Consider the following 26,446-nt stretch of genomic DNA (forward strand, 5'->3'; position numbering starts at 1 on the left):
TGCCGACAGGTCTCAGGAAATCACATGACAGGAAACCGAGATGGGTGTTGCATTATTGAGTCTGTTGTTGAGAACGAAGACACACACACGCATACACACAAATTCACCCATACATACATACACACTGCTAACAGGCCTGACTGGACGAGGTCGAAGAGGAGCAGAGTGGAGAGGGTCCAGAGCAGGCAAGATGGTCTGTGTGTGTGTGTGTGTGTGTGTGTGTGTGTGTGTGTGTGTGTGTGTGTGTGTGTGTGTGTGTGTGTGTGTGTGTGTGTGTGTGTGTGTGTGTGTGTGTGTGTGTGTGTGTGTGTGTGTGTGTGTGTGTGTGTGTGTGTGTGTGTGTGTGTGTGTGTGTGTGTGTGTGTGTGTGTGTGTGTGTGTGTGTGTGTGTGTGTGTGTGAGAGAGAGAGAGAGAGTGTTGATGATGTGTTGTGCGGGGAGGCCAGAGGGAGGTGCTGATTTTGGAAGTGGGCTGCTCATTTGATTGTTACATGGAGCATAATCTTGGTTACCCAGAAGTCAAATTCACTCGCGAAAGTTTGTCATTTCCTTCATGAAATGACAAATACGTATATCCAGGAGAGATTAGAGATTAGACCGAGCAGGACTTTTCTGAAAAGCTCCTTAAATACCAGCACCTCATATCAGGCCTGGACAGCCTGGGATGCAAATGCAAGTTGGTGATATTTGGTAGTCTCGGCCACCTACATAGGATTACTGTATGAGGCCTTCAGATTGGTAGTCTCGGCCACGTACATAGGATTACTGTATGAGGCCTTCAGATTGGTAGTCTTGGCCACCTACATAGGATTACTGTATGAGGCCTTCAGATTGCAGGCCTGCCTATGAGTAGGGCAAAACACCCAGCTATGTGGAGGAGAAGGTACTACTCTGTTTCAGTTGTTATGGGCTGCATAGCTGTGTGGAAGAGAAGGTACTGCTCTGTTTCAGCCATTATGGGCTGCATAGCTGTGTGGAGGAGAAGGTACTGCATAGCTGTGTGGAGGAGAAGGTACTGCTCTGTTTCAGCCATTATGGGCTGCATAGCTGTGTGGAGGAGAAGGTACTGCTCTGTTTCAGTCATTATGGGCTGCATAGCTGTGTGGAGGAGAAGGTACTGCTCTGTTTCAGTCGTTATGGGCTGCATAGCTGTGTGGAGGAGAAGGTACTCCTCTGTTTCAGCCGTTATGGGCTGCATAGCTGTGTGGAGGAGAAGGTACTCCTCTGTTTCAGTCGTTACGGGCAGCATAGCTGTGTGGAAGATATACTTCTTGTTTCCTTTAAGTGTCCTTGAGGTCAACGACCATTGTCATGTTTGAATCCTTTATGATGTAATATGTGGAATCAAATAAAGTGTTTAAAATGCGGAATGAAGACTGATCACAGGCCATAGTCATTCTGAAACTGTTGGTGAGAATCTAGGAGAGGATTCTGCTGAAAAGTGAGTGTGTGTTCACCACCTACTCAAACCACCGATGGCATTATCATGTATAGACTTACTGGGAAAGGAAAGCAGCTACTTTGTCAGTTGCACAACCGATCGCATTCAACCGAAATGAGTCTTCCACATTTACCCCCAACACCTCTGAGTCAGAGAGGTGCAGGGAGCTGCCTTACTCAATGTCCACAGCGCCCGAGGAGCAGTTGTTGGAGGCTAACTGCTTCGCTCAAGGGCAGAAATACAGATTTTCCCACATTGTCGTCTCGGGGATTCAAACCAGTGACCTTTCGTTTCCTTGCCCGGCGCTCTTAACCACTAGGCTATCTACCGCCCCTACTGTAGTCTATGGAGACCAAAGGCTATCTACCGCCCCTACTGTAGTCTGTGGAGACCAAAGGCTATCTACCGCCCCTACTGTAGTCTGTGGAGACCAAAGGCTATCTACCGCCCCTACTGTAGTCTGTGGAGACCAAAGGCTATCTACCGCCCTACTGTAGTCTGTGGAGACCAAAGGCTATCTACCGCCCCTACTGTAGTCTGTGGAGACCAAAGGCTATCTACCGCCCCTACTGTAGTCTGTGGAGACCAAAGGCTATCTACCGCCCCTACTGTAGTCTGTGGAGACCAAAGGCTATCTACCGCCCCTACTGTAGTCTGTGGAGACCAAAGGCTATCTACCGCCCCTACTGTAGTCTGTGGAGACCAAAGGCTATCTACCGCCCTACTGTAGTCTATGGAGACCAAAGCAAACAGTTGGTGCAGCTTGTGGTTGTTTTACCTCTCTTGGTTGAATGCACCGCTGATTGTAAAACATGCTCTGGATAAGAGCGTCTGCAGAAGGACTAAGATGTAAATGTGAGATAACAGTTCTCGTGATGCCAAATACAGGCTGTGAAATGCTGGCTGCATGGCTGCAAATGGTGGCATAGTTGTCCATGCAGTCTGAGTGTAACTAGTGGAGGAGGGAAATCATCTCTAGCATGTAAAAAGGTAGCCTGGGTACCAGTCTGTTTGAGGAATGGAGAGGTAGAGACAGGGGAATGGAGAGGTAGAGACAGGGGAATTGAGAGGAAGAGACAGGGGAATGGACAGGTAGAGACAGGGGAATGGAGAGGTAGAGACAGGGGAATGGAGAGGAAGAGACAGGGGAATGGAGAGGTAGAGACAGGGGAATTGAGAGGAAGAGACAGGGGAATGGACAGGTAGAGACAGGGGAATGGAGAGGTAGAGACAGGGGAATGGAGAGGAAGAGACAGGGGAATGGAGAGGTAGAGACAGGGGAATGGAGAGGAAGAGACAGGGGAATGGAGAGGTAGAGACAGGGGAATGGAGAGGAAGAGACAGGGGAATGGAGAGGTAGAGACAGGGGAATGGAGAGGAAGAGACAGGGGAATGGAGAGATAGAGACAGGGGAATGGAGAGGTAGAGAGAGAGGAATGAAAAGGTAGAGAGAAGAACGGAGAGGTGGAAAGAGAGGTTGTAGTTTTGGAAATATGCTTCTTCTTTCAGTCATTGATCAAAAACTACATTACCCAGAGGTTCTCGAGGCAAGTTAATACTACATTAGGTGTGGCCAGGTAGTCAGAGACAGATAGAGAGAGCCCCTTATTGTAACTTTCAATCCAAGAAATAGGATACAGAAGAATCACCTGATCAACAGCACACAGGTAATTTCAGGCTCTTAGTTTCCTTCTTTCACCTCTCAGATCACCATTCTTCCGTTTGTATGTTTCATTGATAGGCTACCTTTAGGCTAGAACAGACCAGGGAACATGTTGTGCAATAGAAATTGTGAATACAACACACCTAGACAATCTCTCACACCTTAATCAGACTAGGCTCTGTCAATGGAGTAGGCTACTTGATTTGGCAAATTGATGAATTCACAAACGTTTAAGCCACCTGTATTGGAGACGTTTAGCCTAAAGTAGCATCAGAAGGCTAGCCTATACGTTTGTTGAAATGTTTTATGAATGATAAGGTATAAAAAATAAAAAATCTAGAAAGGACAGTCTTCAAACTTTTCTTACCAAGGAAATATACTGTACTGACAGCTGTCTATGGAATTATATAGCGTGTGAAAACAAACGTTGTGGAAGAAGGATTTCGAGCAATGAATAGGAATGTTCCAATCGGTGGAAAACTTTATTTGGGGGGGGACTTTGCGGTACCAACATAAAATGACAAACACACAGCGTCGGTTTTTCTTGAACTGAAATATAAACCACACGTTGACACAACCGGTAAACTGTTTCTCCGTAAAAGTCTACCTGTTGCCCGTAACAACGTTTCAATGCGGCAGGATAATGATATCGTCACCCCTAGAGTCGACAATGGTTCGTTGCCGCTGTTCAACATGCAGATGTATTTTGTAACAGTAGAGAGAGAGACGGATCTACTGCGGCGGCACGGCAGGTTTAAGCTTGAACGGGTTGCGCAAGTTACGAAGGGGGTGAGTGAACCGACCGTATGGCTGACTGTAGCTTTTTTCACATTGTCTTCTCGTTTTCCTTTCCATGTATTTGCACACGGCAAAACAATCTCGAGAAACAGTTTGTCCGCTGTAGCTTCCAGGATATTTTAACTGTTCAGTCTGACACGTTTGAGGGACTGACAGGCTAAGAGTAAACCGACCGAAAAGTAAAGGCAATGCGCCATTAATAACAGAAACAACAATGCAACAAGTGTGGGTTGTTTACGGTGCTTTGAGGTCTAACTAGGTGGACTAGTTTCGTTGTGAACTAAAACAAGCGGAAAGAGAACCGTATCGGTCGACGTTATCAGTCAGTGCCTGTCATTCATGTCGACTGCCTTGGGGGTAGGATTGCAGAGTCCGTCGGTGAATTGCAGGGCTTGCAGAAACACGTCGCTAGTATGACCGATGTTTCAAAATGTATCGTTTGTTTTTATAGGTTAACTATAATTGGGCCAAATGTAGCCTACACCAACTTGAACGTTTACCCCATTTATAGGCTATCAGCTGCCTTCAACACAACAAAAATATGAAGCTTTTGTCCCAAAGCCCTAGTCTCAAGACCCTACCACTCATTGTATATATTTATTACAATGTGAAAGAGCACATGACACAGAAAGACACACACACCTTGTTTGGCTGCATAGCTGGGGATAGCTTTGTGTTATAACGTTAGCTTTGTGTTATAACATGCCTTTTAGTTCAGGAGTAAGCTTGATCTGTGTCAGAGAAACCAGTCCATTGTGTCCAGGGCCAACATCAGTTCATCTTACTCCTACTTCCACAGTGAATTCAATGCTCTGGGGTGGGGTTTCCCCTAAGTACAGATCCAGGATCAGTGTTCCCTCCCCCAATCCTAACCTTAACCATTAGTGGGCACAATGCTAACCTGACCCCAGATGGGAAACTTCCACAGAGAGACATCAATAGGAACTGTATCTATGCAGGTCTTTACCTCCTGTAAGACTATACGTTGTGTATTGTTTGTGGGCCTTCATCCACCCCGGGACCCCAAGTTTAGTTGTCTTGGCCTAGTGACAGTTGACTGCAGAATACTGGTCTGTTCCGTTGCCGTGACAACACGGGGAGAGCTGTAGCACAACAGGGCAGTGTAATTACAGTGCAGTGTGTCAGTCTGTGTAATTACTTCCATGTTTCCACTTTCTCCTCTACCTTTTACTCCCCTTCCATCCTCTCACATTAGGCCTTTTCTCTCCTCTCTTCCTTGTTCCATTCACATGGTTATCTGGGGTGCCTCTCTGTTGATTTCATTTTCCTGTCCGTTCCCTCAACTGAGTGACAACACAATGCACTGAAGAACAAGAGGGCCTTGCTCCTGCCTATAGCACTATAATTCTAGTTATGTGCTTCTGGTACAGCAGTCCTGAACGTGTTTCTGTTCTGTGTGCTGATTCTGTTTCCTCTCCGTGTGTGTGTCTCTCTCTCTGTGCCTCTTTCTCTCTCTGTGTGTCTCTCTCTATCTCTTTCTCTCTCTGGTTGTGTGTCTCTCTCTCTCTGGTTGTGTGTCTCTCTCTCTTTGGTTGTGTGTGTCTCTATCTCTCTCTCTCTCTCTCTCTCTCTGGTTGTGTGTCTCTCTCTCGTGCTCTCTCTCTCTCTCTCTCTTTGGTTGTGTGTCTCTCTCTCTTGGTTGTGTGTCTCGCTCTCTCTTTGGTTGTGTGTCTCTATCTCTCTCTGTGTGTGTGTGTGTGTGTGTCTTTCTCTCTCTCTCTCTCTCTCTCTGTGTCTCTCTCTCTCTCTGTTTGTGTGTGTCTCTCTCTCTCTCTCTGTGTGTGTCTTTCTCTCTCTGTGTCTCTCTCTCTCTGTTTGTGTGTCTTTCTCTCTCTGTCTCTCTCTCTGTCTCTCTCTCTCTCCTTGTTTGTGTGTGTCTCTCTCTCTGTCTCTGTCTCTCTCTCTCTCTGTCTCTCTCTCTCTCTCCTTGTTTGTGTGTGTCTCTCTCTCTCTCTCTGTCTCTGTCTCTGTTTGTGTGTCTCTCTCTCTCTCTCTCTCTGTTAGTTTTACTGTTGTGTGAACTGATTATCAGTCAGCCGTTAACTGCCAGACTGACAAAATTCCCTTCTACCCTGTCAGTCCCACCCCCTCTTTTGACCCCCTTACACCCTCTGCTCCCCTCTTCCCCTCCTCCTCCCTCTGCTCCCCCCTCCTCCTCCTCCCTACCCCCCCCCCCTACCCCTCTCCTCCTGCTCCCCTCTCCCCTCCGCCTGCTCCTCCCTCCCCCTGCTCCCCTCTCCCCCTCCTCCTCCCTCCCTCTGCTCCCCCTCCTCCTCCCTCCACCTGCTCCCCTCTCCACCTGCTCCCCTCTCCCCCTCCTCCTCCCCCACCCTGCTCCAGCCGGAACATAATTGCAAATCATTTGTAGACTGCAAATTGACCGAAGAAGCCCAAACAGATGTTTGACTAACACATAATCATTTCAACCCTTGCTTGTATTTGTATATGATCACGTCTCTCTCTTGTGCGTGGGATTACATGGGAACAGAGTTCTTAAAGGAAAATCACTTGGAGATGATTTCCTGGTGTTTTTACAGTCTTTAATGTCCAACAATGAACATGTAAAAAAATATATATATAAATATATATAACTTAGTATTATTTTACTTGGGGGTCCAAATATCACCGCCGTGGGCCGCCAGGAACCCTGCCCTGGGCCGCCAGGAACCCTGCCCTGGGCCGCCAGGAACCCTGCCCTGGGCCGCCAGGAACCCTGCCCTGGGCCGCCAGGAACCCTGCCCTGGGCCGCCAGGAACCCTGCCCTGGGCCGCCAGGAACCCTGCCCTGGGCCGCCAGGAACCCTGCCCTGGGCCTCCAGGAACCCTGCCCTGGGCCTCCAGGAACCCTGCCCTGGGCCTCCAGGAACCCTGCCCTGGGCCTCCAGGAACCCTGCCCTGGGCCTCCAGGAACCCTGCCCTGGGCCTCCAGGAACCCTGCCCTGGGCCGCCAGGAACCCTGCCCTGGGCCGCCAGGAACCCTGCCCTGGGCAGCCAGGAACCCTGCCCTGGGCCTCCAGGAACCCTGCCCTGGGCCTCCAGGAACCCTGCCCTGGGCCTCCAGGAACCCTGCCCTGGGCCGCCAGGAACCCTGCCCTGGGCCTCCAGGAACCCTGCCCTGGGCCTCCAGGAACCCTGCCCTGGGCCTTTATAGTTTCACCTTTACATACTGTTTCTCCTCCACTGTCACGAACCCCGCTTCCTGAGTCTGTGTTTGCCTGTGTTTCTGTCCTGGAGTGTGTTTCCGGTGTCCTGGAACGCACCCTGTCTGGTTGCCGGGCAGATTAGCTTGTTGGGAGATCGATGTTCACCCGCACCTGTATCCCATCAGTAATCTGCACACCTGTCCTGATCATCACCTCTCTCCTTCAAAAGCTCTGACCTGACATCCATTCCCTGCCGGATCGTTAGCCATGAACAGTATGTTGTGCCATAGTATCAGCCTCAAGTTGGATAGAATTTGTTTTGTTGTTTTGTACGTCTTGCTTGCCTTCAACTTACCTCCGTTTGTTCTGTCTTCAGTTACTCACCCGGATCATTTACCCCATTCCCGCCTGGTCATCGGAGGATTCCGCTTCCCCATTGGATCCACCTATTTACTCCCATCAACTCACCACCGCTGCCCGCTACGCCACCTGGATGTATCTACCCACTCACATTCACTTGTAAATAAATACTCACCTTCTTCCTACTCTCCTTGTCCTGGTCTGCTTCTGGGTTCGATTTTGAAGAAACGTGACAGAACGATCCGGCCAAGGATGAACCCAGCGGACCTGGATTCCGTTTGCCATGCCATTACCCAGCAGGGGAAGACACTGGGACAACACAAGACGACGCTACAGGAGATAGCGGGTGCAATCCAGAATTTATCTGCTAGCTTGACACAGATCCAGGATCAGCTCAGTTTGCCGGCGATTCATTCACCACCTGTTTCACCCATCTCACCTGCCGTGTCTGATGCGGTTTCCTTCCGTGAACCCAAGGTACCGACGCCTGATAAATATGAAGGGGATTTGGGAAGATGCCGTTCGTTTCTTATGCAGTGTGGGTTAGTGTTTGATCTGCAGCCCCATTCTTACGCCACTGACAAGGCTAGGATAGCCTTTGTTATTGAACTGCTGCGTGGAAGAGCTCTGGAATGGGCTTCAGCCGTTTGGGAACGACAGGAGACCTGCATGGCTTCATACCAGGAATTCACGGGAGAGATGAGAAGGCTTTTTGACCATCCAGTCCGAGGTAAGGACGCAGCTAAACGTTTGTTCACTCTTCGCCAAGGAGCTTGCAGTGTGGCAGACTTTGTGATAGAATTCAGGACATTGGCTGTGGAGAGTGGTTGGAATGAGGAATCACTACAAGCGTTTTTTTACCAGGGGTTGTCGGAGCAACTCAAGGACGAGCTGATCTCCTATCCAGAGCCTAGTGACCTGGATAGTTTGGTTACCTTAGCTATTCGGGTAGATAATAGAGTCCGAGAGAGAAGGAGGGAGAAGCAGTGGGGTCCATCTAATCAATCTGAGACTCGGTTACCATTCGGGTCAGGAAGTGGACCAGAACGGGTTGATCATTTTCCCTCACACGGGATTAGTGGAGGAGTCCTGCCGCCAGATCCTGAACCTATGCAAGTGGGGCGGTACGGGTTAACTAAGGACGAGCGCCAACGTAGACGTGAGACCAACAGCTGCCTCTACTGTGGTAGCTCGGGACATTACATCTCCGTTTGTCCTCAGCGCCCGTTAAACTGCTCGGCTCGTTAAGTTTGGGAGGTTTGTTAGCGAGCCAGTTTCAACCTCTCGAGCCCTGTCAGACCTCGTTTTCCTGCTACCCTCATAAATAAGAATCAGAGTTTAGCGATTAACGCTTTCATCGATTCAGGTGCCGATGACAGCTTCATTGATGCCGACTTAGTGGAACAGCTGGGGCTTTCCAAGGAGCAACTACCGGAAGCCATTGAAGCAACCACTCTGAACGGCAGTAGTCTGGCACGGATCACTATGAGGACCGAACCGGTTAAGATGTTGTTGTCGGGGAATCATTCAGAGGTTATTTCTTTTTTCATTTTGCCTTCCCCCCATGTTCCTCTGGTTCTTGGATACCCCTGGCTAAGAGAACACAATCCTTCGTTCGATTGGGTGACTGGTAAGGTGACTAGTTGGAGCATTGAGTGCCATGCTAACTGCCTCAGGACTGCCTGTTCTCATGCTGTCCCCAGTCGGGTCAGTGAGTCTGCTCCTCCTGATTTGTCCCTGGTTCCTGAAACATATCATGAGTTGGGTGAGGTGTTCAGTAAGCAGAAAGCTCAGTCACTTCCTCCCCACCGACCTTATGATTGTACAATTAAGCTGTTCCCTGGAGCTGCCTTTCCCAAGGGACGGTTATACAGTATTTCTCGACCTGAGCGGGAAGCCCTGGAGACCTACATAAAGGAGTCTCTTGCTGCAGGTCTCATTCGTCCCTCATCATCACCCCTGGGAGCTGGATTTTTTTTTGTGAGTAAGAAGGATGGCTCTCTTCGACCGTGTATTGATTATCGGGGGTTGAATGATATTACGGTCAAAAACAAGTACCCCTTGCCCTTGATGAGCTCCGCTTTCGATTCTTGTTTACGAAGCTTGATCTACGCAATGCGTATCATCTGGTTCGGATCAAAGAGGGGGACAAGTGGTTGACTGGATTCAATACACCTATGGGACATTTCGAGTACCAGGTGATGCCGTTTGGACTTTCCAACGCTCCAGCAGTGTTCCAAGGTTTGGTGAATGACGTACTGAGGGATATGATCGGTCTGTTTGTGTTCGTTTACCTGGATGACATCCTGATTTTCTCCAAGGAGCTTTCCAGCCACATCCAGCATGTTAAACAGGTTCTGCAGCGGTTATTAGAGAACCGTCTGTTTGTGAAGGCAGAGAAGTGTGATTTTCACGCCCACACTACATCCTTCCTCGGGTACATCATCTCCAGGGGTGAGATCAAGATGGACCAAGAGAAGGTTCGGGCGGTTCGGGATTGGGCCCGGCCCGGTACGAGATTGCAGCTCCAGAGATTCCTGGGATTTGCGAACTTCTATCGGAGGTTTATCCGTGATTACAGCCGGGTGGCCGCCCCTTTAACTGCTCTGACGTCTTGCACCAGAATATTCTGTTGGACTCCTGAGGCAGACCGTGCATTTCTGAACTTGAAGAGCCGATTCACCAACGCGCCGATTCTATCTCAACCTGACACTTCCCGTCAGTTTGTTGTTAAGGTGGACGCGTCTGATGTGGGGGTGGGCGCCATCCTGTCCCAGCGTAGCTCCACTGACGGTAAACTCCATCCCTGCGCCTTCTACTCTTGTCGTCTTTCACCAGCTGAGAGAAACTACGATGTGGGTAACCGGGAGCTTCTCGCTGTGAAGCTTGCCTTGGAGGAGTGGCGTCACTGGTTGGAGGGAGCGGAGCAACCGTTTGTGGTCTGGACTGACCACAAGAATCTGGCTTACGTGCAATCGGCTAAACGTCTCAACTCCCGTCAGGCCAGGTGGGCTTTGTTTTTTGGACGCTTCAATTTTTTCCTGACGTTCCGACCTGGGTCGAAGAACGGCAAAGCGGACGCCTTGTCCCGGATGTTCTCCAAGACGGATGAGAGTGGGGCCAAGACTGAGACGATTCTTCCCCAGAACCTTGTCGTGGGAGCCGTTACATGGAAGATTGAGGAGGATGTGATGGCGGCCCTTCGGACGCAGCCCGGCCCCGGTAACGGTCCACCCGGTCGGTTGTTCGTGCCTGAGTCGGTCCGTTCTGCTGTTCTTCAGTGGTCCCACGCCAGCAAGATAGCTTGTCACCCTGGCGTTGCTCGGACTATGGCGCTACTGCGCAGACGATTTTGGTGGCCTGCCATGGGAGAAGATACCCGGAGGTTTGTTGCCGCATGTCCTGTTTGTGCTCAGAACAAGAGTACCAATCGGCCCAGCTCTGGGCTTCTTCACCCCCTACCTATTCCTCGGCGACCTTGGTCGCATCTGGCCCTGGATTTTGTCACGGGATTGCCCCCTTCTGTTGGGAACACGGTCATTCTGACCATTGTGGACAGATTCAGCAAGTTTGCTCATTTTGTCCCTCTCTCCAAGCTTCCATCTGCCACGGAGACGTCCGAGATCCTTGTTAGGGAGGTTTTCAGGGTCCACGGATTGCCCAGTGACATTGTTTCTGACCGTGGTCCTCAATTTACCTCTGCTGTCTGGAAATCCTTCTGTTTGGCCATTGGAGCTACAGTCAGTCTCACTTCTGGATTTCACCCACAATCTAATGGTCAGGCGGAGAGAGCCAACCAGAAGATGGAGTCCACGCTGCGTTGTCTTGTCTCCTCTGATCCCACCTCTTGGTCATCTCAATTACCCTGGGTCGAGTATGCCCATAATACCCTTCCTTCATCTGCCACTGGGATGTCCCCCTTCCAATGCCTGTACGGATACCAACCTCCCTTGTTTCCTTCTCAGGAGAGGGATCTTTCGGTTCCTTCTGTCCAGGCCCACATTCGTCGTTGCCACCGGACCTGGCATCGGGCCCGGAAGGTTCTCCTTAGAGTTTCTGACCGGTATCAGATCCAGGCAAATCGTCGCCGTATTCCTGCTCCCGCTTACACCATCGGAGATAAGGTTTGGTTGGCTACACGGGATCTTCCTCTACGGACTGAGTCGAGGAAACTGTCACCGAAGTTCATTGGTCCGTTTGTGGTGGAGAGAATCATTAACCCTGTTGTGGTCCGACTCAAGTTGCCGGCAACGCTTCGAGTACACTCCACTTTTCATGTCTCCTGCCTCAAGCCGGTTCTCATCAGTCCTCTGTTGCCGCCTCCTCCTCGTCCTCCTCCTCCTCGGATGATCGGAGGTGGTCCTGCCTACACGGTGCGCCGCATAATGGATTCCAGACGGCGGGGTCGAGGTTTCCAATATCTCGTGGATTGGGAAGGATATGGTCCAGAGGAGAGGAGTTGGATTCCTCGGCGTCAGATCCTTGATGACGACCTGCTTCGTGACTTCTACCGCCTCCACCCTGGTGCTCTAGGTAGTCCGCCCGGTGGCGTTCGTCGGAGGGGGGGTACTGTCACGAACCCCGCTTCCTGAGTCTGTGTTTGCCTGTGTTTCTGTCCTGGAGTGTGTTTCCGGTGTCCTGGAACGCACCCTGTCTGGTTGCCGGGCAGATTAGCTTGTTGGGAGATCGATGTTCACCCGCACCTGTATCCCATCAGTAATCTGCACACCTGTCCTGATCATCACCTCTCCCCTTCAAAAGCTCTGACCTGACATCCATTCCCTGCCGGATCGTTAGCCATGAACAGTATGTTGTGCCATAGTATCAGCCTCAAGTTGGATAGAATTTGTTTTGTTGTTTTGTACGTCTTGCTTGCCTTCAACTTACCTCCGTTTGTTCTGTCTTCAGTTACTCACCCGGATCATTTACCCCATTCCCGCCTGGTCATCGGAGGATTCCGCTTCCCCATTGGATCCACCTATTTACTCCCATCAACTCACCACCGCTGCCCGCTACGCCACCTGGATGTATCTACCCACTCACATTCACTTGTAAATAAATACTCACCTTCTTCCTACTCTCCTTGTCCTGGTCTGCTTCTGGGTTCGATTTTGAAGAAACGTGACATCCACAGCAACTTTAACATTTATAAAATATTGTGTAAGTATATTAGTGTTGTGTAAGTATATTAGTGTTGTGTAAGTATATTAGTGTTGTGTAAGTATATTAGTGTTGTGTAAGTATGCTGTATCGTTAATCTGCCGTTGTGTTAGACAGTGCAGTAAATGTGTTTTCACTGACAGGCCAGCTGACTTGCTTTGTTTGGCTGTACTACAGACTCTCTGTGTGGATGACAGTGGCTGTCCTATCCATCACATAGTCAGGATGTTCATTCCAGTCTGTGTGGATGACAGTGGCTGTCCTATTCATCACATAGTCAGGATGTTCATTCCAGTCTGAGTGGATGACAGTGGCTGTCCTATCCATCACATAGTCAGGATGTTCATTCCAGTCTGAGTGGATGACAGTGGCTGTCCTATCCATCACATAATCAGGATGTTCATTCCAGTCTGAGTGGATGACAGTGGCTGTCCTATCCATCACATAATCAGGATGTTCATTCCAGTCTGAGTGGATGACAGTGGCTGTCCTATCCATCACATAATCAGGATGTTCATTCCAGTCTGAGTGGATGACAGTGGCTGTCCTATCCATCACATAATCAGGATGTTCATTCCAGTCTGAGTGGATGACAGTGGCTGTCCTATCCATCACACAATCAGGATGTTCATTCCAGTCTGAGTGGATGACAGTGGCTGTCCTATCCATCACATAATCAGGATGTTCATTCCAGTCTGAGTGGATGACAGTGGCTGTCCTATCCATCACATAATCAGGATGTTCATTCCAGTCTGAGTGGATGACAGTGGCTGTCCTATCCATCACATAATCAGGATGTTCATTCCAGTCTGAGTGGATGACAGTGGCTGTCCTATCCATCACATAATCAGGATGTTCAGACAATGTTCAGGGGTTGTTGACAGTGTCTCACACACACCACACACACACACACACACACACACACACACACACACACACACACACACACACACACACACACACAGATAGACACTGATCTTCATGCATGCACACACACAAACACACACACAGAGAAAAGGACATGGGTTCTGGTCTAAAGTAGTGCACTATATAGGGAATAGGGCTCTGGTCTAAAGTAGTGCACTATATAGGGAATAGGGCTCTGGTCAAAAGTAGTGCACTATATAGGGAATAGGGCTCTGGTCTAAAGTAGTGCACTATATAGGGAATAGGGCTCTGGTCTAAAGTAGTGCACTATATAGGGAATAGGGCTCTGGTCTAAAGTAGTGCACTATATAGGGAATAGGGCTCTGGTCTAAAGTAGTGCACTATATAGGGAATAGGGCTCTGGTCTAAAGTAGTGCACTATATAGGGAATAGGGTGTCATTTGGGACTTGTCTCTGTGAAAAGACCAGCAGTCTGACAATATGCCCTAGGAGAGTGAGAGAGGGAGGACCGAAGGAGGGAGGACCGAAGGAGGGAGGACCGAAGGTGGGAGGACCGAAGGAGGGAGGACCGAAGGAGGGGAGAGAATGTGGAGAGAAACAGAGAGGGAGAGAAAGAAAGAGAGGGAAAGAATGTGGAGAGAAAGTGAGAGAGGGAAAGAATGTGGAGAGAAAGTGAGAGAGGGAGAGAATGTGAGAGAGGGAGCGAATGTGAGAGAGAAAGTGAGAGAGGTAGAGAATGTGGAGAGAAAGTGAGAGAGGGAGAGAATGTGAGAGAGGGAGAGACAGAGGGAGAGAAAGTGGAGAGAGACACTCGAGGGGAAGGCTGTGAGATAATATGGAAATGCGTAGGTTATGGATTTGAACGGACTGAAAAGCACAGCCAAGACAATAGAGATTTGGCTCAACGAAAGAGAGCAAGTTAGAGAGAGAGAGAGAGGGACTGAGAGAGAGAGAGAGAGGGACTGAGAGAGAGAGAGAGAGAGGGACTGAGAGAGAGAGCAAGGGACAGAGAGAGAGAGAGAGGGACTGAGAGAGAGAGAGAGGGACTGAGAGAGAGAGAGGGACTGAGAGAGAGAGAGGGACTGAGAGAGGGACAGAGAGAGAGAGGGACTGAGAGAGAGAGAGGGACAGAGAGAGAGAGAGGGACAGAGAGAGAGGGACAGAGAGAGAGAGAGAGAGAGACAGAGAGAGGGACTGAGAGAGAGAGAGAGGGACTGAGAGAGAGAGAGGGACAGAGAGAGAGAGGGACTGAGAGAGAGAGAGGGACTGAGAGAGGGAGAGAGGGACTGAGAGAGAGAGAGAGAGAGGGACTGAGAGAGAGAGAGGACTGAGAGAGAGAGAGGGACTGAGAGAGAGAGAGGGACAGAGAGAGAGAGGGACTGAGAGAGAGAGAGGGACTGAGGGAGAGAGAGGGACTGAGGGAGAGAAAGGGACTGAGTGAGAGAGAGGGACTGAGAGAGAGAGGGTCTGTAGGAGAGACTGAGAGAACATCTATGATAGAGAGATAAGGAGCGAGAGGAGACAGAATAAGACTAGTGAGAGGCTAGACAGGATGTGTAGAATGAACATGTTGAATCCATTCACTTCCACAGTGCAGTCATTTCTGCCCTCAGCTGTCTGCCTCTGATGAGGTCATCATGGAGGAGTTGTCTGTGCCAGGAAAAGAACCATGGAACTCCACCCAGTCTCACACACACACACACACACACCCTGTCCCAACAGGCTGTCCCTGTCCCAGCAGACTGTCCCTGTCCCAGCAGACTGTCCGTTTCCCAGTAGACTGTCCCTGTCCCAGTAGACTGTCCCTGTCCCAGTAGACTGTCCCTGTCCCAGTAGACTGTCCCTGTCCCAGTAGACTGTCCCTGTCCCAGCAGACTGTCCCTGTCCCAGTAGACTGTCCCTGTCCCAGCAGACTGTCCCTGTCCCAGTAGACTGTCCCTGTCCCAGCAGACTGTCCCTGTCCCAGTAGACTGTCCCTGTCCCAGTAGACTGTCCCTGTCCCAGCAGACTGTCCCTGTCCCAGCAGACTGTCCCTGTCCCAGCAGACTGTCCCAGTCCCAGCAGACTGACCCTGTCCCAGCAGACTGTCCCAGCAGACTCTCCCTGTCCCAGTAGGGGTGTTAGGCTGGATGCAGCTATTTACATGTTGTCACAGGGTCCTGTCACAGGGCGTTAAACTAGACATCGGGCAGATACCGATGTTGGCATGTTTAGCTGATATCGTCTGATTCCGATATGTTCACCGATATATCATTCATCCCTGGTGTATTGGCCTGGTATGATGTAGTACTGTATTCAAACACTTCACTGGTGAAACACACACACACCAACTGCTGCTGCTATGTTTTGTTGGTATGATAAAGAACTGCTTTAATGAGGTGTGTGTGTGTGTGTGTGTGTGTGTGTGTGTGTGTGTGTGTGTGTGTGTGTGTCCTATTTGCAAACTCAGAACATCAGGTCCTGAACCCAGTTGAGAATGTATATAATCTGACCATTAAGGTTGACCAGAAGGCTCAGTATGATGAGGTTTTTGAAAATGGACTGGCGGATTATCTGTACAATTTAAGACTTGCTTACGTAACTGACTGATGACAATAACACTACATTGTGTGTGTGTGTGTGTGTGTGTGTGTGTGTGTGTGTGTGTGTGTGTGCTACTAGAAGACAAGCTGAAACACGGAAAAGAGATACCTTCAATCACCACACCTTATGATTCCTAACATTCCTCTCTCTCTCTCTCTCTCTCTCTCTCTGTCTCTCTCTCTCTCTCTCTCTCTCTCTCTCTCTCTCTCTCTCTCTCTCTCTCTGGTAGTTTTCACTATGCTAGGAGAGTGGAGAGGCGGGACTAAGCAGACAAGTGTGTGACCCTTCTCTGTGATTGGTGGACAGAGATTGATGGTTGACAGACAGACGGATAAAGAGAACGAGACAGACAGCAGAGAGGAGAGACGGGGAGAGAGAGATGGCTCACAGTGTCAACTTTGACCTGACTGCTGAACACATGGAGGCTGGCCTGGAGTGAGTATTAATACACTATATCAGTGGAGGCTGGCCTGGAGTGAGTATCAATACGCTATATCAGTGGAGGCTGGCCTGGAGTGAGTATTAATACACTATCAGTGGAGGCTGGCCTGGAGTGAGTATCAATACGCTATATCAGTGGAGGCTGGCCTGGAGTGAGTATTAATACACTATATCAGGGGAGGCTGGCCTGGAGTGAGTATCAATACACTATATCAGTGGAGGCTGGCCTGGAGTGAGTATTAATACACTATATCAGGGGAGGCTGGCCTGGAGTGAGTATCAATACACTATATCAGTGGAGGCTGGCCTGAAGTGAGTATTCATACACTATATCAGGGGAGGCTGGCCTGGAGTGAGTATCAATACACTATATCAGTGGAGGCTGGCCTGGAGTGAGTATTCATACACTATATCAGGGAAGCTGGCCTGGAGTGAGTATTAATACACTATATCAGGGGAGGCTGGCCTGGAGTGAGTATCAATACGCTATATCAGTGGAGGCTGGCCTGGAGTGAGTATTAATACACTATATCAGGGGAGGCTGGCCTGAAGTGAGTATCAATACGCTATATCAGTGGAGGCTGGCCTGGAGTGAGTATTAATACACTATATCAGGGGAGGCTGGCCTGGAGTGAGTATCAATACACTATATCAGTGGAGGCTGGCCTGGAGTGAGTATTAATACACTATATCAGGGGAGGCTGGCCTGGAGTGAGTATTAATACACTATATCAGTGGAGGCTGGCCTGGAGTGCGTATTAATACACTATATCAGGGGAGGCTGGCCTGGAGTGAGTATCAATACACTATATCAGGGGAGGCTGGCAATAAGACAATGACAGGGTTAACTGTCTGTTTGATGTTCTGGTAAACAGAAGAGGATTAAAATAAGACAATGACAGGGTTAACTGTCTGTTTGATGTTCTTTGAGGCAACTCTTTGAGGCCCAATTCTGCACAGTACCAGTATCCAGCCAGACCCATTGTTCTCACAGAACAGACTGACTGTGTTTGTTGGACTGTTTGACTAGTCTTTGTTCCTGTGTGTGTGTGTGTGTGTGTGTGTGTGTGTTGTATTTACTGAGGAGAATTTTATGAGTGACTCACTTCCTGTGGTGTTCAGCTGCAGGGTCCCTGGGGAACAAAAGGCTTGTGATTGTGGTTCCTTTCAAATGTGGTGTTAAAAGGCCATGAATTATGAGACATGAAGAGTTGTCAGGGCTGAAGCCCAGTGGTGAGGAGTGTTTACACTGTGGCGGTGTGTCTGAACACTGGTTACTGGTTAGGGGTGTGTGTGTCTGAACACTGGTTACTGGTTAGGGGTGTGTTTGTCTGAACACTGGTTACTGGTTAGGGGTGTGTGTGTCTGAACACTGGTTACTGGTTAGGGGTGTGTTTGTCTGAACACTGCTTACTGGTTAGGGGTGTGTTTGTCTGAACACTGGTTACTGGTTAGGGGTGTGTTTGTCTGAACACTGGTTACTGGTTAGGGGTGTGTGTGTCTGAACACTGGTTACTGGTTAGGGGTGTGTTTGTCTGAACACTGGTTACTGGTTAGGGGTGTGTTTGTCTGAACACTGGTTACTGGTTAGGGGTGTGTTTGTCTGAACACTGGTTACTGGTTAGGGGTGTGTGTGTCTGAACACTGGTTACTGGTTAGGGGTGTGTTTGTCTGAACACTGCTTACTGGTTAGGGGTGTGTTTGTCTGAACACTGGTTACTGGTTAGGGGTGTGTTTGTCTGAACACTGGTTACTGGTTAGGGGTGTGTGTGTCTGAACACTGGTTACTGGTTAGGGGTGTGTTTGTCTGAACACTGGTTACTGGTTAGGGGTGTGTTTGTCTGAACACTGGTTACTGGTTAGGGGTGTGTTTGTCTGAACACTGGTTACTGATTAGGGGTGTGTTTGTCTGAACACTGGTTACTGGTTAGGGGTGTGTTTGTCTGAACACTGGTTACTGGTTAGGGGTGCGTTTGTCTGAACACTGGTTACTGGTTAGGGGTGTGTTTGTCTGAACACTGGTTACTGGGAGTTTATTGGGTTTGTTTTCTAATTTCTGTCTGTCTGTCTGTCTGTCTGTCTGTCTGTCTGTCTGTCTGTCTGTCTGTCTGTCTGTCTGTCTCTCTGTCTCTCTGTCTCTCTGTCTGTCTCTCTGTGTGTATGTGTGTAACAGGAGCCCAGCGGATGAAGAGGGGGTCCATGACTCCTTTAACCAGCTGATAGAGGATCAGAGACAGGAAGCCTTGGAGCTGCAGGAACTACAGAGAGACCTGGACGAGGAGGAACGAGGTAGTGTGTGACTGGGTATAAGAGGGAGAGACCTGGACGAGGAGGAACGAGGTAGTGTGTGACTGGGTATAAGAGAGAGAGACCTGGACGAGGAGGAACGAGGTAGTGTGTGACTGGGTATAAGAGAGAGAGACCTGGACGAGGAGGAACGAGGTAGTGTGTGACTGGGTATAAGAGAGAGAGACCTGGACGAGGAGGAACGAGGTAGTGTGTGACTGGGTATAAGAGAGAGAGACCTGGACGAGGAGGAACGAGGTAGTGTGTGACTGGGTATAAGAGAGAGAGACCTGGACGAGGAGGAACGAGGTAGTGTGTGACTGGGTGTAAGAGAGAGACCTGGGCGAGGAGGAACGAGGTAGTGTGTGACTGGGTATGAGAGAGAGACCTGGACGAGGTAGTGTGTGACTGGGTATAAGAGAGAGACCTGGACGAGGAGGAACGAGGTAGTGTGTGACTGGGTGTAAGAGAGAGACCTGGACGAGGAGGAACGAGGTAGTGTGTGACTGGGTGTAAGAGAGAGAGACCTGGACGAGGAGGAACGAGGTAGTGTGTGACTGGGTGTAAGAGAGAGACCTGGACGAGGAGGAACGAGGTAGTGTGTGACTGGGTATAAGAGAGAGAGACCTGGACGAGGAGGAACGAGGTAGTGTGTGACTGGGTATAAGAGAGAGAGACCTGGACGAGGAGGAACGAGGTAGTGTGTGACTGGGTATAAGAGAGAGAGACCTGGACGATGAGGAACGAGGTAGTGTGTGACTGGGTATGAGAGAGACCTGGACGAGGAGGAACGAGGTAGTGTGTGACTGGGTATAAGAGAGAGAGACCTAGTGTTAGAGTGTGTGTGTGAAAACAGACATAAACGTCATACTCTCCTTCCTCCAGACAGTGTAGCGTACCTGTCCAGCCCTGGTCAGGAGATATGGCGTGGGAGCGCGGGGAGGGGTGAGGAGGAAGTGGGGGGACAGTTAGACCCCCTTCTAGAGGAACGCTGGTCCTCCGCCACCCTCAAAGTCCTCTCATCCATGCCCAGCCGCACCATCGGTAAGTCACCCCTACGACACCCTTATGACATACTTATGATACCTCTACAACACTCTTATGACAGTCTTAAGATGGCTGTATGGACACCTACCTAATATTTATTCTGTTCACGCTTCATGAGAGAGAGAGCGAGGTAGTTTCAGAAGTCTAAACTATTTCTGCCGTTGTCATGTGACTGTTAGTTCCTCTAGCTAGCAGGTGCGCCAGCCAGCCAGCCAGCCAGCCACTATCAACACATCAACAGATACTGTATCTAACACAGTGGCTCTAAATACACCATGGCACAAACCATGTCCCTCTACAAGACATAGTTTAGGAATCCTGTATCTACACACCTTCCCTCACCCCCCTCTTAACGGAGTTGCTGTCATCTCTCAGTACTATAACAGGACCCTGTTAACTTCCTGTCCTCTCTCTAGGTCGTAGTGGAGGTGCTGTCATCTCTCAGTACTAGACCCTGTTAACTTCCTCTCCTTTCTCTAGGTCGTAGTGGAGGTGCTGTCATCTCTCAGTACTATAACAGGACCCTGTTAACTTCCTCTCCACTCTCTAGGTCGTAGTCGAGGTGCTGTCATCTCTCAGTACTATAACAGGACCCTGTTAACTTCCTCTCCTCTCTCTAGGTCGTAGTCGAGGTGCTATCATCTCTCAGTACTATAAAAGGACCCTGTTAACTTCCTGTCCTCTCTCTAGGTCGTAGTGGAGGTGCTATCATCTCTCAGTAATATAACAGGACCCTGTTAACTTCCTGTCCTCTCTCTAGGTCGTAGTGGAGGTGCTGTCATCTCTCAGTATTATAACAGGACCCTGTTAACTTCCTCTCCTCTCTCTAGGTCGTAGTCGAGGTGCTGTCATCTCTCAGTACTATAACAGGACCCTGTTAACTTCCTGTCCTCTCTCTAGGTCGTAGTGGAGGTGCTGTCATCTCTCAGTACTAGACCCTGTTAACTTCCTCTCCTCTCTCTAGGTCGTAGTGGAGGTGCTATCATCTCTCAGTACTATAACAGGACCCTGTTAACTTCCTCTCCTTTCTCTAGGTCGTAGTGGAGGTGCTGTCATCTCTCAGTACTATAACAGGACCCTGTTAACTTCCTCTCCTCTCTCTAGGTCGTAGTGGAGGTGCTGTCATCTCTCAGTACTATAACAGGACCCTGTTAACTTCCTCTCCTCTCTCTAGGTCATAGTCGAGGTGCTATCATCTCTCAGTACTATAACAGGACCCTGTTAACTTCCTCTCCTCTCTCTAGGTCGTAGTGGAGGTGCTGTCATCTCTCAGTACTATAACAGGACCCTGTTAACTTCCTCTCCTCTCTCTAGGTCGTAGTGGAGGTGCTGTCATCTCTCAGTACTATAACAGGACCCTGTTAACTTCCTGTCCTCTCTCTAGGTCGTAGTCGAGGTGCTATCATCTCTCAGTACTATAACAGGACCCTGTTAACTTCCTGTCCTCTCTCTAGGTCATAGTCGAGGTGCTATCATCTCTCAGTACTATAACAGGACCCTGTTAACTTCCTCTCCTCTCTCTAGGTCGTAGGCGAGGTGCTATCATCTCTCAGTACTATAACAGGACCATGTTAACTTCCTGTCCTCTCTCTAGGTCGTAGTCGAGGTGCTGTCATCTCTCAGTACTATAACAGGACCCTGTTAACTTCCTCTCCTCTCTCTAGGTCGTAGTGGAGGTGCTGTCATCTCTCAGTAGTATAACAGGACCCTGTTAACTTCCTCTCCTCTCTCTAGGTCGTAGTCGAGGTGCTGTCATCTCTCAGTACTATAACAGGACCCTGTTAACTTCCTCTCCTCTCTCTAGGTCGTAGTGGAGGTGCTGTCATCTCTCAGTACTATAACAGGACCCTGTTAACTTCCTGTCCTCTCTCTAGGTCGTAGTCGAGGTGCTATCATCTCTCAGTACTATAACAGGACCCTGTTAACTTCCTGTCCTCTCTCTAGGTCGTAGTCGAGGTGCTATCATCTCTCAGTACTATAACAGGACCCTGTTAACTTCCTCTCCTCTCTCTAGGTCGTAGTCGAGGTGCTATCATCTCTCAGTACTATAACAGGACCATGAAGTTGAGAAGACGCAGACAGAGCAGGCCTTCCATAAAGGACTTTTCCCGCTCCGCACGGCCCAGTATCCGTGGTTACGGCATGGAGACAGACTGCATGGAGACCGAGGGCGTGGATGAGGAGGGTGAGGTCACTCATTTAAACGTTACACACGCACTGAAATACCAACATTTTTGTTGTAATGATGCCATAACCCACGCATAACTAATGTGTGTGTCTATCCGTCTCTGTTGCGCTGCAGGGCGTAAGCGTGACCAACTGGTCAACAACCTTCAGAACCTCTCTCTGAGTGACCGGGTCAGGATGTTGCGAGCTATGCCTCTCTCTGTGGCAGAGAAGAGTGAACTAAGGTATCTATACTCCTCTACCATCCTGCTGTCCACATCTCTCTCTTTCTCATCCCTCTATCCTGCTGTCCATATCTCTCTCTCTTTCTCCATCCCTCTATCCTGCTGACCATCTCTCTCTCTTTCTCATCTCTCTATCCTGCTGTCCATCTCTCTTTCTCATCCCTCTATCCTGCTGTCCATCTCTCTTTTTCTCATCCTGCTGTCCATATCTCTCTCTCTTTCTCATCCCTCTATCCTGCTGTCCATATCTCTCTCTCTTTCTCATCCCTCTATCCTGCTGTCCATATCTCTCTCTCATCCCTCTATCCTGCTGTCCATATCTCTCTCTCTTTCTCCATCCTTCTATCCTGCTGTCCATATCTCTCTCTCTTTCTCCATCCTTCTATCCTGCTGTCCATATCTCTCTCTCTCTTTCTCCATCCCTCTATCCTGATGTCCATCTCTCTCTTTCTCATCCCTCTATCCTGCTGTCCATATCTCTCTCTCTTTCTCTATCCTGATGTCCATCTCTCTCTCCTTCTCCATCCCTCTATCCTGATGTCCATATTTCTCTCTCTTTCTCCATCCCTCTATCCTGATGTCCATATTTCTCTCTCTTTCTCATCCCTCTATCCTGCTGTCCATATCTCTTGCTCTTTCTCCATCCCTCTATCCTGATGTCCATATCTCTCTCTCTTTCTCATCCCTCTATCCTGCTGTCCATCTCTCTCTCTCTTTCTCATCCCTCTATCCTGCTGTCCATCTCTCTCTCTTTCTCGTCCATCTCTCTCTCTTTCTCATCCCTCTATCCTGCTGTCCATATCTCTGTCTATTTCTCCTCTCTCTCTCTCTCTCTCTCTCCTATCAATTCAATTCAAGGGCTTTATTGGCATGGGAAACACATGTTAGCATTATCAAAGCAAGTGAAGTAGATAATAATATACAAAAGTTAAATCAACAAAAATGAACAGTAAACATTACACTCACAGAAGTATCTCTCTCTCTCTCCTCCCTGCAGCTCTATCAATAGGTCTCTTCCATAAGTGAGTGATTGAGGAATAGAGTATCATCTTGTAACCACCTCCCCCTCTCTCCCCTCCTCCCTCCTCTCTCTCCCCTCCTCTCTCTCTCCCCTCCTCTCTCTCTCCCCTCCTCCCTCTCTCTCTCCCCTCCTCTCTCTCTCCCCTCCTCCCTCTCTCTCTCCCCTCCTCTCTCTCTCCCCTCCTCCCTCTCTCTCTCCCCTCCTCTCTCTCTCTCTCCCCTCCTCTCTCTCTCCCCTCCTCCCTCTCTCTCTCCCCTCCTCCCTCTCTCCCCTCCTCCCTCATCCCTCACTCTCTCCCCTCCTCCCTCTCTCTCCCCTCCTCCCTCTCTCCCCTCCTCCTCCCCTCCTCCCTCTCTCCCCTCCTCCCTCTCTCTCTCCCCTCCCCCTCTCTCCCCTCCTCCCTCTCCCTCCCCTCCTCCCTCTCTCCCTTTCTCCCCTCTCTCCCTTCCTCCTTCCTCATCCCTCTCTCCCCTCCTCCCTCTCTCTCCCCTCCTCCCTCTCTCCCTTTCTCCCCTCCTCCCTCCTCCCTCTCTCTCTCCAGGAGGTTGGCTGACAGGAAGGGTCAACGCTCCAATCACAGTCAGATCCCCTGTTGCAGCCAGCTCAAGTATCACATCATCATCGTAAGTCACACAGTCAGATCTCCTGTTGCAGCCAGCTCAAGTATCACATCATCATCGTAAGTCACACAGTCAGATCTCCTGTTGCAGCCAGCTCAAGTATCACATCATCATCGTAAGTCACACAGTCAGATCCCCTGTTGCAGCCAGCTCAAGTATCACATCATCATCGTAAGTCACACAGTCAGATCTCCTGCTCCAATATTACATTGGTCCAGTTTCTGATACATTTCAGGCGTCCACCACGTCATGCACTCTGCAGCTGGCCATCAGACTACTGGATCATGTGATGTGGTTGTTATCTGACATGTTAAACACCTATCCAGGCCTCAGCTGATCTGTCTAGACAGCAGTCATGGTGTTTGTCTTAGTTTCTGTGGGTGTCAGGGGTTTACAGCTGTTGTCTCCCAGCGGTCGTGACAGACAGACAGACAGACGTATGTCATGTTGGTGGGTGTTTCCTGTAGCTGTGTATCACAATCTACTGATGGTGTTCTAGTCCTCTTGTCCAGGACTTAATGTCCCTGTGAGGGTGAATCGTACGGTCCATTCTCTTAGACTAGGCCCTGCTCATTATGGGTGAATCGTACGGTCCATTCTCTTAGACTAGGCCCTGCTCATTATGGGTGAATCGTACGGTCCATTCTCTTAGACTAGGCCCTGCTCATTATGGGTGATTCATACGGTCCATTCTCTTAGACTAGGCCCTGCTCATTATGGGTGATTCATACGGTCCATTCTCTTAGACTAGGCCCTACTCATTATGGGTGATTCGTATGGTCCATTCTCTTAGACTAGGCCCTGCTCATTATGGGTGATTCGTACGGTCCATTCTCTTAGACTAGGCCCTACTCATTATGGGTGATTCGTATGGTCCATTCTCTTAGACTAGGCCCTGCTCATTATAGGTGATTCGTATGGTCCATTCTCTTAGACTAGGCCCTGCTCATTATGGGTGATTCGTACGGTCCATTCTCTTAGACTAGGCCCTGCTCATTATGGGTGAATCGTACGGTCCATTATCTTAGACTAGGCCCTGCTCATTATGGGTGAATCGTACGGTCCATTCTCTTAGACTAGGCCCTGCTCATTATGGGTGATTCGTATGGTCCATTCTCTTAGACTAGGCCCTGCTCATTATAGGTGATTCGTACGGTCCATTCTCTTAGACTAGGCCCTGCTCATTATGGGTGAATCGTACGGTCCATTCTCTTAGACTAGGCCCTGCTCATTATGGGTGAATCGTACGGTCCATTCTCTTAGACTAGGCCCTGCTCATTATGGGTGAATCGTACGGTCCATTCTCTTAGACTAGGCCCTGCTCATTATGGGTGAATCGTACGGTCCATTCTCTTAGACTAGGCCCTGCTCATTATGGGTGATTCGTACGGTCCATTCTCTTAGACTAGGCCCTGCTCATTATGGGTGAATCGTACGGTCCATTATCTTAGACTAGGCCCTGCTCATTATGGGTGAATCGTACGGTCCATTCTCTTAGACTAGGCCCTGCTCATTATGGGTGATTCGTATGGTCCATTCTCTTAGACTAGGCCCTGCTCATTATAGGTGATTCGTATGGTCCATTCTCTTAGACTAGGCCCTGCTCATTATGGGTGAATCGTACGGTCCATTCTCTTAGACTAGGCCCTGCTCATTATGGGTGAATCGTACGGTCCATTCTCTTAGACTAGGCCCTGCTCATTATGGGTGAATCGTACGGTCCATTCTCTTAGACTAGGCCCTGCTCATTATGGGTGATTCGTACGGTCCATTCTCTTAGACTAGGCCCTGCTCATTATGGGTGATTCGTATGGTCCATTCTCTTAGACTAGGCCCTGCTCATTATAGTTGATTCGTATGGTCCATTCTCTTAGACTAGGCCCTGCTCATTATGGGTGAATCGTACGGTCCATTCTCTTAGACTAGGCCCTGCTCATTATGGGTGAATCGTACGGTCCATTCTCTTAGACTAGGCTCTGCTCATTATGGAGGGACGGCAAAGCAGAGTTTCTCAGATGGCTCAGTTGTGGAGGCAACTAAGTTATTATGAGACATTTTTAGTTAATGAGGAAACAGAATATGTGTCCTATAATTCTAATTCTCTTTTCAATGGGTTAGTATGTGGACACAAACACCACTGTAGTTGACACTGACCATCTCTTCCCCTCCAGGCTCTGAGACATAGCTGGTACAGTTGTCTCTCCTTCCTCCACTCCCTACAGCTGTGGCAGGTAAGGCTGTCTCTGTCTCTCTCTCTCTACCATTGTATCTCTGTTCTTTCTCACCATCTCTGTTCCTCTTCCTCAGGTGGCGCTGAAGAGGGTGAGCGGTCGTTTTCGGCACCGGCGTCCTCTCTTACTTCCTGTTCGTCAAGACCCTCCTCTTCTTCAACATCTTCCTGTTCCTGGTCACGGGTTTGTTACTGGCCGTGCCCCAGGCAGTACAACCCCCCCACATTAACCCAGGGACACGAAGCCTTCTCTGGGCTGGAGCTGCTCACTGGAGGGGTAAGAACCAGACATTCACCCTGCACCAAACACACTGTCCCATACCTCCAAATACCA

The 26,446-nt window shown here is 49.5% G+C and overlaps 1 pseudogene; it reads left to right on the plus strand.

Annotated features, from left to right (window-relative positions):
* Window positions 1–59: 59 nt before the first annotated feature.
* Window positions 60–26,446, plus strand: part of LOC116352990 (transmembrane channel-like protein 6) — a 43,099-nt pseudogene continuing 16,712 nt past the window's right edge.

Source organism: Oncorhynchus kisutch, unplaced genomic scaffold, assembly GCF_002021735.2.
Source record: "Oncorhynchus kisutch isolate 150728-3 unplaced genomic scaffold, Okis_V2 Okis01b-Okis20b_hom, whole genome shotgun sequence".
NCBI classification, from domain to species: domain Eukaryota; kingdom Metazoa; phylum Chordata; class Actinopteri; order Salmoniformes; family Salmonidae; genus Oncorhynchus; species Oncorhynchus kisutch.